The following is a 14,147-nucleotide window of genomic DNA, read 5'->3' on the forward strand; positions in this document are numbered from 1 at the left end:
CAGGAGGATGTCCCCACCCTTCAGATCACAACAATTAATCCCTGGCGGAAAAATGTCATGTGGTAAATTCTAGACTGATGGTTAACCAATTTTTCATTTACTAACCGCCCAGAGGAAAACATTGTGGTCGTTGCAGATTAAAACATCCTCTGCAGCCTGTAATTTTCAGATGATTCACCAGAGATCACTTTGTCACTCTGCGAGATTACTGCACCGAATAAGTGCAACACATAAACCACGCAAGCAGGAGATTGACACAAAGTGGTAAAGCTAAGTAAAAGGCAATGCTGAAATTGTTAAGAGAGAATAAAACAAGAAAGACAGCCAGAGAGAGAGAGGGAGAGAGAGAGAGAGAGAGAGAGACAGAGAGAGAGAGAGAAAGAGAGAGAGAGAGAGAGAGAAAGAGAGAGCGAGGAAGGCCAGGTCAGGCCTAAAAGCGTTGAGGGAAGAGTGAGCCAATTGGCTAAAAGCAGAGGTCTTAGCTCAGTTCATTTGATCTCTCTCGAACATACAAACCTCCATAACACAACACTCAAAGAGGTAAAAAACGCACACATCATATCAAGATGAAGGATTGGTGCTCCCACAGGGAATGTTTCTGTATTGGTACTTTATGAGCTTTTAAGAATGAATGCAGTACTCAAAACTGAGGTACACATTTGAATAAAACAAAAAGGATGCAATCAGGTATGTGTGTCAGCCTATATCTGTAAGTTAAACTAAATAGGAAAGAATATAGGATGATATTCACAGAGATCACAGTGGAAGAATTGTCTTTAGCTCACCACAAAATGAAAACATGTTATATAAGACATCGGCAACAGGGCGCCAACAGAATGTGAAGCGCTATACGACAATGTTCCCACATGTGGAGATACAGTATGGAATGAAAATGTCCAGCTTACATGTGACATTGTATTGATTTCACATGTAACATTTTTTTGTTCACATATGAAAAAAAGCCAATGTGAAGAAACACATTTCTCCTGCATGCTTTGTTTACACCTTTGGAAATTCAAATCTACATGTGAAAAAATGCCAATCACATACAAACTCATACCATTCACATGTGAAAATGTAAATTTCACAGGTGGAATTTTCATCTTATGGGAAAAAAGCAAATTGTGGAATGTGGAATTCACATGTGAAGACGAAAATTTCACATGATTTCACGTACCACGTTTGTGTGTAGAAAAAAAATTATCTGGTCACTTATTAAAAAATATGGAAATTGTAAATATCACAAGTGAAATTGTGAAAAAAACAAACTTTTGTCAGTTCATTCTTGTTTTGTCATGTTACAAATTGTTAACACATCTTAACACATGTGAATGCATGTAATTCACAAGTGTGTAAATCTTCATTCATATCTAGAAAACGTCAAACGCTTACTCTTGAAATTTTCAGTTCACTTGTAATATCAGTTTTTCCACACTTGTTAAACTTTAGTTCACATGTGACACTTTGTATAGGTAATAGGTTAAAGTGCAAAATCAAATCGGTGGTTAAATGACATCCAGTGTTGAGACTCTTATTAGTTATAAATGCCTAAACTGGTTTATATATAGGATTTGCTAACATATTTTAGTAAATAGCACACTGCAGTGTCCTTATTGAGTTTTAAAGCAGGATGGTAACCCCAAACTGACAAACTGAAAGTGCGATTTTTTGACAGAAAGAACATAACATGCCATTCAAATCTGGGGCACACTTGTCTACAAGCAATTTGTTCTTTTGTTGCTCCATGTGCTCTATTTTCATCTTCTCTCGGTAGAATTGCAAGAGAAGAGCATATAAGGGCTTGATGGAGTGGTGAGTCAGAGACAGGATGACACGAACAAGTGAAAAAGAGAGTATGAAAAAAAAACAACAAAAAAAAAACAGAAAGAGAGAGGGAGAGGGAGAGAGGGACCAGGGAGGCCAATGTCAATCCCACGGCAAACAGCAGTGGATAATCATGGGCTTTAGGAAAACACTGTGTCCATAATGCTATTACCCAGGATTACCTACTCCAGCAGAGAAGGCGAGACTCTCTTCACAATGTGCCACGGACCTTTCAGATAATCATCTTATCACAGATGACAAACCCAGAAGAAACATCCCATTATTCGAGAAAGGGGGGAGGGGGGGGGGGAATCTACAGCACGTTTGGATGAAGACATATTGTAAGCCTAAATTATTCGAGTGGAAAAATATCAGATTTTGAAATTAGCACGCGAGTCGCTTCCCTACTCTCACTCTCTCACTGTCTCTTTCTCCCAGGGCACTTTCTCCTTTTCCCGCAGGGCAATTAGAGACAAGATTTTATGCATTGTTCAGCTTATCAATTAGCCATAACACCTTCCCCTCTGATTGGTCTGTAATGAATGTAATGGTTTTAACAGTCAGGACTTGCAACTCTTAGAGGTGCTGTGCTAATGGTGTCGCCACAGCGATGGAGTCACGGTAACAGCTCTGCGGAAAGGAAGGGGGGGGGGGGGGGCAAGTCAGCTCTCCCTAACACATCTCTAATTAGAGCTCACAGTCAGTCATTACTGATGTAATAGGGTGTAACACTAATGGCTATCAGGCAAGCCCCCACAAACAACAGAGGGGGGTTCTTGCAAGGTGAGAGGAGCAGAAAATTTATGGAGGAGGGAAAAAAAAATCTGGAGATTACAGTGAGGAGAGGAGGTGAAATGGAAAGTTGGCTGGGGGGGGTGTGTGTCAAGGAGTGAGGGGAGTGATTAGGGGGGAAAGTGCGCCAAGCAGCAGAGAAGGTTTTTAAGTACAGTAGTCAGACAAGGTCAGGGCCCATTAATGGAAAATGTTTCTTTGATGATAGTGAAATCTGTCATGTTGGACACTGTCCACATATAGAGACCGACAAGGCAAGAAATGGATGGGAATTAGGGAGGTTTGATCAGCTGGGTGGTTCAGTGGAGGCAGACGACAGAATGACTGTGAGGGAGGAAGGCAGTTCGACAGGCTCCAACTTAACCACTTTGGCCACCTTAGACCTTGTTGGCAGTGATGCACTCTGCAGCCCATTCAGCTGTTGATGCATGTTTCTATACTTTTCAGCGCCAAATTGCAGTGGCGGCAGCTAAACAGAGTGACAGAGTCAAGTTAAAGGTAGGGGCGGTGGATGACAGGAAACAAATGTTGTGCAGAAATGAAGAGTGAGAGCTGTGTAAAGGGAGAATGAGTCCTCCACACTGCCTCCGTCCCAGGGGAAGAGAAATCTAGATTACTTTTACTTGAATGTCTACGGGACAAGTATTTCTGGCATGAAACCAGAGCTGAGTTCCTTTAACTTAGAGTAGAGTTTTGACACTCCGAGATCATGATCAACGAAAGCAGAAATTAATTAACAACAGCAGGATTACTAGCTACATTTTGAAATTAGTGTGGCATAAATACATGTCAGTCCCATTTCCTTCTCAGTTTTAATTCAAGACTAACAGTACTTTTGTTAAAGGCTTCTTAAAAGTGTCACGGTCTTCTCAAGATTCCTGCAGCCAGTAATGCTACATTGAAGAGCAGGTGGTGCCACTCTTTGGACAACTGGGCCGGCTTCAAGAGAACAACCTGGGCGACAGGCTTTCGATTGAAAATCTGGACACTAATGATTGACAGGCAGGCAGTTCCTTTTTTGATATGTAAAAACAAAAGTACGATTCCAATACATCAAAAATAATGTGAAGACATTATAAAACAATACAAAACCAAACCAGATCACTTTCTTTCTCTGGAGTTTAAACACATTCTTCCACACAGTTAAGGATATCGGGCAAACTGGGGCTAGCTGGCTAACTGTGAACCATGCAAATGCTCCTACTACACAGCCATCCCAGTGTAGTTACACTGTGCTCATAAACTCACTAAGGCAAAGGTCTCATACCGAATATCTACGATTTACACACGGATGGGTGGCACACTGAGCAACCCAGTGATCAAACACGAAAAGCAACAGCTTATGCATTCCAAGTTAAAGATGGATTTAGTTCCTAGGATGTGGAGTTGAACCCCGGAGGAATAATGTACGCTGTAACCTATTATGTAGCTGTACTAACGACAATGGCAGCAGCTTGGCCTTTGAGGGAGCTGCAGGACTTCGGGGGGGGGGGGGCTCTCTATTCCTGAACTCAGCCTTGAAAGTGTGTTTTGAGTGTGTGCATGTGTGTGTGCGTGTGTCTCCTCAGTTGCCTAACTGTAGTCCCTCACCCAGAATTTGAAATAAGGTCATCGTCCCCGGGAGGCCCCAAGTCAAAGCCTCCCTTCCTCACCTGCCCTTTAACTCTCCTCGTCGGCTCCTTTTCTTAATTTAACTCTTCACCTGGGTCCCAGGATTCCTCTTCTCCTTGAACACCCTTATCTTCCTCTCCATTTCCCCTTTGTTTACACGGCAATGGCCTGTTTCTCTGCTGTGTTTCACACATAAACGGTCCCTAAAGAGAGCATTGCCATCACAATGAGTCAGCCTCTTCACTTGTACCTTATATTAGACATTGTCCTTTACCTCAACAGTTGGAGCTCGAGTTGTTTGTTTTTGTCTTTGCCTGTGCAAAAAAGAAGCAGCTTCCACTAATGCTATTGGGCCTTAAAACTGTAATTTGATTGGAGAAATGAATTTTATGGATTAACAAAACAATAAAGACCGAAATGGCATCATTAGTAGATAAGGCAGGTAATAAGTGTATTAAGGCTTGTAGTCCGGCTTGTGTGTGTGTGTGTGTGTGTGTGTGTGTGTGCGTGTGCTCGTGTGTGTGTGTGTGTGTGTGTGCGTGTGCTCGCGTGTGTGTGTGTGTGTGTGTGTGTGTGTGTCTGGAACAGCACAGATGCATATCCAATAGGACGCAGAGTGAGCAGGAAAATAATGCGCGATTCTTATGCTAATCAAGGAGGCCATTAATGTTTACATTCAGAATCGGGCCTTCCAGAGAAATACATTCTCTCGCTGCTAAACTGGGATAATTAGTTCCCTCTTAAACCCATATTCCATTAACTCAGGTGAATCCATCTGAGTTTCATCAAATTTCTGCTTCATTCTGCATGATAATGCAATTTAAAAGCAAATGACATATTCAGACTGCGGAGGGAGAGCGCCAGTGAGGAAATAATATATGTGTAAAAGGGCTTTTTGTTCTGTTTTACATGTATCTGTAAATATTTAAAAGTGTTTCCCATAATTCAGTGTGACTGATTTATGCATAAATTAAATCTTTAACTGTAATAAACAGCTTATTGGAGATTAGCGACTGATGTATTAAATGCTCCCCGCTGCTTTTCTGCACACTTTGTATATGTGACACCTTATATTACAATATGATGCTGTAAGGGTGACACTTTGTGAATTTCCTCCTTTGAAGGGCCATACATCAGCAGAGAAACTAACAGAATCAGCGGTGAAATAACAGACAGCATTAGCTTCCATTTGCTGAGTGACACACTCGTGTTAAGGTGTTTTCACTACACAAGGGAAAAGGAAGAATTATGGATGTAAAGGTCTATTGATCCAAATGCAAATGCATGTACACATCAGGCTGTGAAATATTCGTATGGCTGTCTTTTTTTCTCTTCCAGCGTAATAGCATTCAGAATTCAGAGCCTTCCAACTTTGCCGCACCAAAACACAAAAGCCCGAACAGAAAACTTGGCTTGAGCAAGTCAGTTTTCCCATGGTGTGTGAATGTGAGTGTGTGTGTGTGTGTGAGATGTGTGCATGTGAGGCGATGCAATTTTACCTGAAAATAATCAAAACGCACCTCATTTTCCACTCACATCTTACCCTTTGTGCAATTTCTGTGTTTTCCTCTGCTCCTTTATAATAACACAGACATTTACTGCGCTTAAAACACTTAGGATTTATATAGGTAGTAGCCTCACGTCTCTCTCCTACACACACACACACACACACACTGTAATGGATAGGAGCTGGCTGAGGGCGTCTGTCAGGGGCGACTGTTCTAATCAGAGCAGTGGGGAGAGAGATAAAGGAGAAAATAATGAGTGTGGCATCAGGCCTTTCATAGCGCAACAAAAGGCCACGGGATCAGATAGACAGACACAATGTGGAGAGGAGAGGAAGAGAGGGAGAGAGAGGAGGGAGAGAGAGGGAGGGATGGGAGGAGGCAGGGTGGGGAGGCAGAGAGAAGGAGAGAGAGAGAGAGAGAGAGAGACAGAGAAAGAGAGAGAGAGAGAGAGAGAGAGAGAGAGAGAGAGAGAGAGAGAGAGAGAGAGAGAGAGAGAGAGAGAGAGAAGGATGGAATGGGTTTTTGCTAATAAGCCTTCTTGCACTGTAGGTGATGTAGGCAACAGTAGGCGACATCATGAAATGCAAGCTTATGTCTGGCTTCACTTGAAGGATGCCATTGAGTGGGGCGGATGGAAGTTTCTATGACAACATCAATCATGTCAGCGCGGAGTAGTCCTTCAGTGGGGAGCTGATTATTAATGCATCTTCCTGTACACATCACTCCATTTTCTGTCTCAAAATACTTTGTCGGCCTCGTGCCCTCTTTCCTTCCCGCTGATTAGTGCCGCTTCATTTACTGTGTGTGCGATAATTTCTAGTCATCCTTTGATTATTAATGCTTAATTTACCCAGATTACACTCCTTTGATTATTAATGCCTAATTTAGCCTGATGACTCCAATCATTAGACGGCGCCCAAACTGAAAGCAAACAACCTCAGTGGTCTTCCAATGTACCGATACAGCCTCTCCTACAGATAATGATACTGTTCAGAGAAGCCAGCGGGCCTGCGAGTGTTAAGTCAGTGCCCACGTTTTTTTTTTTTTTTTACCCAAACTCCCATCAAACTTTAAAGAGAAAAGAAATACTAATTAGAAACTGCAAGCTAGGAGAAATGAGCAGGCAGACTCAGAACAGAAAATCCTATTCAGAGACTTAATGAGCTTGTCGAAGCTGAATAATTGATTTCTAATTCTAGCCTGCAGCTGTTGACCCAACCAGGGAGTGTTCTGAATGGAGCTGAAATATGTTGCGCTCTGACTTGGCACTGTTGGCTTTCTGCTAGCAGCACCAAATACCCTCATGTCTACCTCACACTTGACGGTTTTATTTAGACTTAAAGTTTTCACATCAATTACTCGACCTTGGTGCAGAAAACAAACAGAAATGGGGCTCTCCCTTTGAAATCCATCACAGGTAATTCCCTTGACAACTTAATCCTCCTTCAGATCTTGTTTAATATTTTAGACGGGACACAGTTTGATAAAAGCCTGCTTGATTCGGAGCTGTGAAAGCCCAGCGAGGCAAACTCTCCCAGCGTATAAAGCGTTGGGAACCACAGTCCATATCAGATTGTAGGTGTTTTATGTTTCGTTCATTTGCTGCGGAGTGATTCTTTGTTGCCCTGTGTGGACGATCATATCCTGGGGGCTCTGGGGCAGGAGCAGCACAGAGCACCCTGTGTGTGAACCACAGCCGCCCAGCGTCCCTGTAAGATGACCTCACGGAAAATAGGCCTAATTATTGCCGTGACAGCCCATGCTATCATATTCTGCCAGATCAGTCACTACATAGGAGAGAGAGAGGGAGGAGGGGGGGCAGAAAAATTAACAGAAATATATACCACCGTGCCACCAAACCCCCCCTAAACTGAGCCCATTTATTTTTAATACCCTAATCAGCAGGTCCCAAAGGGGGCTTGGCTCTCACTCACCTGCACAGACAGACACAGGTGAGTACAGGTAAGGCAGCAGGGAGAGAGGAGCAGGTGGATAGGGGGCAGAGAGGCAGGCTGGATGTGCAAGGACGTGGCCTGAACTGCAGTTTTGATGGTGCATCCTCTCATCCTCTCGAAAAGTTATCATCGCTCTGAAACCTTGTTCCTGTGCAGCAGATAGTAGATAGAGGGATAAAGTGGACTACAGAACAGACAGGGGGCAAGGAGGACATGGTAATTACAAGATACAGACTTTAAGGTAGACAGCAGTGATTAACTCAAGGACTGTCCTATTCCTGAAGCCATAGTCATTAGGGCTGGATCATTATATGATAGATTTCAGGGCTATTTGCCTGGTTTTGTTCCCAGAGACAGTATTACGAGAGACACCCTGGGAATGGGACATACTACACCAACAGCTACCTCCGTGAGAAAAACACGGCAAATATCAATGCACTGTGCCAAGCTGCGGGTGACACGGTTAGAAATCACAACGTGGGGTTATACAGTAAATAAAGAGTAAAATCAGTCTCAGTAAGTTTTGACAATAATACAAAACGTTCTTAAGTTATATCGTTTGTTGGTAATGCATGGAATTACCCTTTTTCTTTTACCTTTATTGGACTTTAGATTTGGGATTTTGCACGGAAGGAACTGGGTCTGTCATGACATCAGATTTTCACTACACCATAATCTTGGCTAGGGAAATTCACAATAGCAATAATATCAGAATATCTATAGAAACTTGAGTGTTTTTCCTCGTTTATTGCAAATGAATTACCCTCAAAATACGATTGTTAGGAGGTGCGGAGAAAGTCTGTAACCAACTGTATAAAAAAGCTGACAAAAAGAACAGTTACACTCAGTTACTAGTGAAAAGGAAACCCCACAAACTACTATTTTATTTGTATTATTAACACAATATCAACATTTCATTGTGCTTGTGGTTAATTTCTCAGAAGAATATCAAAGACATCCAGTAGGAAAGAAAAGAAAAGTGTCAGATGATCATTTAGGTTGTAAACAGGACAGTAGGTTAATCAGATTATCCAAAGCTCTTCATTTGCAGGTAAAACTAAAAGTGAGTGCACCTGTAATCAGCCCCTGAACCAAAGGAACACTGGAGACTGTCCGAAATGACAGCGGCACAAAAAATATGTACATATTCAAGCCCTCTGGCATTCTAATTATAAATGTCAGGAGCAAAGCTAGAAGTCACGAGGAGTTATAAAACTACAAACTCTGGTAGAGAAGTGGCTGTATAGATTGGAAGGGACATTGCTGTTGACTTTTTTAAACATATCTTTTTGGTGCTTTCAGCACCTCAAGCCAAGTGCCACCTAATTCCAATATTTGAAGAGAAGGAAGACATCTGTAAGGCCAATATCTCCAAACACTTGTACACTCACACTAAACCAATCTAGATGGATGAAAAAGCACCACAAGTGAGAATAAAATGTGTTTCATTTTGTGTTGAAGTCTCGCTTAAACAAGTAACTTTTTAGTTTTTTCCTTTAACCAAAACCCTGTACTCTTGTCCTAACCTTAAACCTAAGCTGTTTTTGTCTCTAAACCTTACTTCAAGTGGCAATAAGCAACTGTTCCCCTCAGTGTTTCCAAATGGTATTATTGTTGGTGCTGCTGTCACAAAGACGGAGTCGATTGTTTCCATTTTCCTCAGAGTCACAAGTAACAACCAGACAAAAAGTTAGTTTATTAAATCGTTTGTCTATAATAGAAACTGACCACCAGAAAATACTAGTGGGACAAAGCTGGATGAAATTTTGGGGCTAAATTTTACTAGCACATACATTTGAATGTAATGACAAAAATAATAAAAACATACGATCCATGTAATGCACAAATTTCAATAATTTGTTTGAAATTAGAGTCTGACCACACTGATCAGACAGAAACGACCCGTAACAAAGCTGTGAAACCCCAGAAGTGAGAGAACAGACGTGACACACAGACACACACAATCAGGCACCAGTAATAAGATAATAATTTGATTAATTCCACTGATTACAAACTCGGCGTGCTTGAAACAACTGTGTTTCTGATTGCGTGTGTTTGTGTGTGTGTGTGTGTGCTTGTCGCTTTTTGCCTGGGAAAGAAAAGAATACAGTAGTAGCCCTTGTAACCCAGCCCTGCCCTCCACCCCCAGCCCCTCTCGCTGTCACTGGCCATGTGTAGTGTGTAATAGGCACTGACAGTCGTTGTGCAGGTCAGTAACCCTGTGGCCCCGTCTAATTGAGGCTAAGGATCCTGGCTTGTCCTGCCATCTATAATTAACCACATCATCTGCAGCCGTATGAAAGATTCAGCCAGACTGGGAGTGGCTGACACACGATCCCGCTGTTGGTGTTTACCGTTTGTGTGTAGAAATGTGTGTGTGTTAGTCGGTGCGTTGTAGCCACAGCGACTTGGAAGGATATTCTGATTTTGCCAACAGGTGTTTGGATAGTAAGGTGTTTAATATTAAGCATTAATGACCAAAATGGTAATTTATGCCACCATACGTATGTTGCATTGAAGTAAAGGTGGCACAAACTCTAAATAACAATTTTACTGCTAAATGAAAGACACCTGTAAAGAGATCCAGCGAGCACGAGCCAACAAAATTTGCAGTAAAACCCCCGTACATCTACCATCCCCTTGTTCCCTCCCGCCTCCCCCCCCCCCCCAGCTTGATCTTTGGCGTGACAGAAACTTGAAGTGTACTCTGCCCCTTCAAACACCTTGGCTCTGCCTGCCCCTGCCCTCTCCTCCTCCCCCTCCTCCTCCTCCTGTTCGCTCAGCTCTCCCGGCTCCCCCTACCCCACTTAGCTCCTCTCTCTTTCCTGTCGAAGCCTTTGAAATACGGCTTTCAAAAATGCTGCTTTTTGAATTAATGAATCATTTTTCGCCAGGTGTCGTGGGTGGGGGGGTGGGTGGGTGGGTGGGTGGGGGGGTGGGGGGGGGCAAAGGGGATAGAGAGAGAGAGAGAGAGAGAGAGAGAGAGAGAGAGAGAGAGAGAGAGAGAGAGAGAGAGAGAGAGAGAGACAGAGAGAGAGAGAGAGAGAGAGGGCTAATAAATACAGAGTGGAGAGAGCCTCACCACTACCAATCCCTTTTCCTCCCTCACTCATCTGACGCACCCCCCCAACCTACTCAACACACACACACACACACACACACACGCACACACGCCTTTGCTCTCCTCCCACAGCCCCTCCACCCCCAGCCCTAGATGAAAGGCCTGGCTCGTTCCTGTACCTTTAATTTAAAGCTGAAAAGGAAAACGAGAGCGGGGGTGCGAAACACGCTTATGAATATGGAGAAAATTGAATGAGAACCGTCCCTTTGAATAAATCAGTATGAATGTCCCTTGGCCTTGTTGGGAGGAAGGTCGCAGGAGACCCTTGGATATACAGATGGAGAGCAGCTTGATGGACTGGTGTGTGTGTGTGTGTGTGTGTGTGTGTGTGTGTGTGTGTTGTACTATATGTGTGTCTTTGCAGAGTGTATGCAGATGTTTTGAGAGGTTTCATGCTTTTATTGTCTGATATAATGTGCAAAAGGACTCAGGGGAATTTAAAAAGAATAACAGTTTGTTGATTAAACTGAAAGTGACCATTACTTTCTCAGACAGATGATTTGAATAACTGATCATATGGCGGCTGCACCAGCATCCTATGATCGTATGCAGATGCATATTGTAGATGCGAGCACAGCCTGAGAGGGACTCGGCCTTGGAAAGAGTGACTAACAGCAGAAAGCACTGAAAGCTGTTTGTATAATCTTGGTAGCAGTGGCTATATCAGCAACCGGACGTTGTTCTATGCATGCAGGAGCTTGGAGGGCCACATTATATTGTACATGATAATAACAGTATAGATTTTATTACAATAGAGAATCGTTACATTATGGTATAAACAATTTTGTGACAATGTACAATAGTGCAAGGCTGGAGTAGTTGTTTACAAAATGAAGGGACTTGAAGGATAACATGAAATAATAATAATAATAAAAAAGTAGCAGCGGGGCTCTCAAACTCAAATTAGCTTGGGACCAATGCTGCAACTGTCATCTCGAAGGAGGGCCACTCCAGCATTCAAGTACTGAAAGAAAAAGCAATATTTCTGAAAATGTAGTTTTCATTTTTGATTATTAACATAATAATACAAAAATGCAAACAGCAGTTTAGTATACAATTTTCTTTGATTAGTTAATTTAACAGCAACTCTTTTGACCTTACTGTACACTTCAAACTTGGCACTGAACTAACAAATGAAAAACATTTGTACTTTATTTCTTGCCAGCACCTGTACGCACATTAGTTCTCAACAGTGCAAATCTTTTTCTTTTAAATTTAAATCTTTTTTTTTTTAACCTTGAAGTAGGCTCGCGGTTGCAATTGGTGTTCCCAGTGTTACACTGTGGTCGTGCTTACACCGTTTACATTATTTGCCAGTTGTGATTTTAAAGTCTATAAGTTTATAAGTCTGAAGACGCCACCAGATTACAAACTGCCGGAGGCGTTTACTCCATGTTGTAGCGGGGCTAGCCGCAGAGTCGCAGCACAGAGTAACAGGAGTCACACCTAACTTTAAGCATGGCGGATGAAGACAGCTGACTGACCAGACAAAGTTTTGTTGTCAAGGCGAAAAAAGCAAAAGTGCCTGTTTGGCAATATGTGGGATTGAGAAGCAGTCACAGAGAACCTGATAACCTCAATGAGGGAAAAGAGTTGTTACCTCTCTGAGAAGTTGGAGGTGTGCTTCCTGTCATCATAGCCTGCAGCTATTCCTCTAACAGCTCTTTCTTGTCCATTATTTCCATCGAAGTCCCACAATAATAGTATCAAAGTAAGGCAATTCTGCTATGACTGATATATTGCAAGACAATGATCTAATGATACACCCCAATATCTGTCTAACTGACAGTAAGTGCAGGAATTATTGTATTATGTATTTATTGACTGCATTGTGGTGTCAGTTTTACAGAATTTGACATGACCTGAGATAAAACAATGTACAAAAAAGGGCGATAGCTTAGTGCTTAGTGCAAACTTTCAGAAAACAGGGCAGTTGTGGAATAAAAATTCTAAAGAAAGGATACAATTATGGCTCACGAACATCTGTTATATCAGTGTAAATTAAGTTGTGGTGTGGTGGCCTCAGCCATTTTCTATGGAGTAGTCTGCTGGAGCAGCAGCATCTCCTCCTGGGATGCCCTCTTGACCCAGTGCAGGTGGTGGGAGAGAGCAGGATGATGGACAAGCTGTCATCGCTGCTGGTGAAGGAGTCCCACCACCTGCAGGTCACTATCTCAGCACTGGGCAGTGTGCACTGGTTGAAGGAGAGGTATCGCAGGTCCTTCCTTCCTGCTGCTGTCAGACTGTACAACCAGCACTGCTCCCAATAGATCTAGCATGTGTCCTATGTCATAAAAGAACCCGTTTCTCTGTTTTTTGGACAATTTCACATACCCATATTTATTATTATTCAACAACACACTGCCATACTGCTTACAATTACACTGTTAACAGTGTAAAACATTATTTATATACAATGTATATGAGTCTATTTCTATTTCTTACTTTTTTTTTACTGTAATAGGAAATTCTGATTCTGATTTACAGAAGTTAACCCCACACAACATAAAGCTTTGACTGTGCTCAGTCAAACCATCAGGGGAATTGGAATACTTGCATGTTTTTAATGAAATTATCATGATTTGACACCGTGTATTGATTATCATATCGCAAGAGGAAGCAATATGATATCGCCGTATCAGTATTTTATCACACCCCTCTTAACTATGTTAGCTGCAAAACCAGACATATCAAAATACGACGCGCAAGTGACGTTTTGTGCAAATGTGGGATGTAAGTCTGAAGATGAGCAATCGCTCGAAACGTCACTTGAGGATGTGTGAACAAGTTCTTTATGTCTTCTATTGGTCCAGCACCTGATTTAAACATCTTCTGGATCCCCACAACATCTGGGTACTGGTTGATTTTCTGAATATATGACATTTTATAGAGCAAAAAAATCAATGAATGAAGAAACAATAATTGGTAGTTCAATAGAAAATTGACTTAGGCCATATTGTCAACCGCTGCTACAGTCAAGTTTGGTCACAGCAAAAGAGAATACAATCATAACAGCATATTGGTCTCTGTAGTTAGCTGGTGAATCAGTAAATGGTAGACAGAAGATAAACAGAATATAGAATGTATGTAATGTATATAGAACTGTGAATCTTTTCCAGAACATTGAATGTGTTTTTCACATATTCCAACAAAGGAACAAGTCTCTCGGGCGCTATCCTATGGAACAATAGCACACTATAACCTTGACAGAAATAAATCATGTGACACTGTTTACTATGAAGGCTCACGAACAGTGACTGAAGCACTGTTTTTCTATGGTATCTTTTATTGCATGCTGAAAAGAAAAGAACACAGGGCAACTGCTCAGAATACTTT

At 42.1% G+C, this 14,147-nt stretch overlaps 1 protein-coding gene across 6 annotated transcripts in view; it reads right to left on the minus strand.

The window, feature by feature from the left end:
- sox1a (SRY-box transcription factor 1a) overlaps window positions 1-14,147 on the minus strand; it is an 82,764-nt gene that overhangs the window by 17,703 nt on the left and 50,914 nt on the right. Inside the window, exon 4 of one of the 6 annotated variants that reach the window (XR_003985386.1) lies at window positions 7,670-7,838. The exons of the other annotated variants lie outside the window; for them this stretch is intronic. The gene's annotated coding sequence lies outside the window, so the exon portion shown is untranslated. The remainder of the gene's footprint in view (window positions 1-7,669; window positions 7,839-14,147) is intronic. 6 annotated transcript variants of the gene reach the window in all.

The sequence above is a fragment of the Sparus aurata genome, chromosome 9, assembly GCF_900880675.1.
Source record: "Sparus aurata chromosome 9, fSpaAur1.1, whole genome shotgun sequence".
Lineage (NCBI taxonomy): Eukaryota > Metazoa > Chordata > Actinopteri > Spariformes > Sparidae > Sparus > Sparus aurata.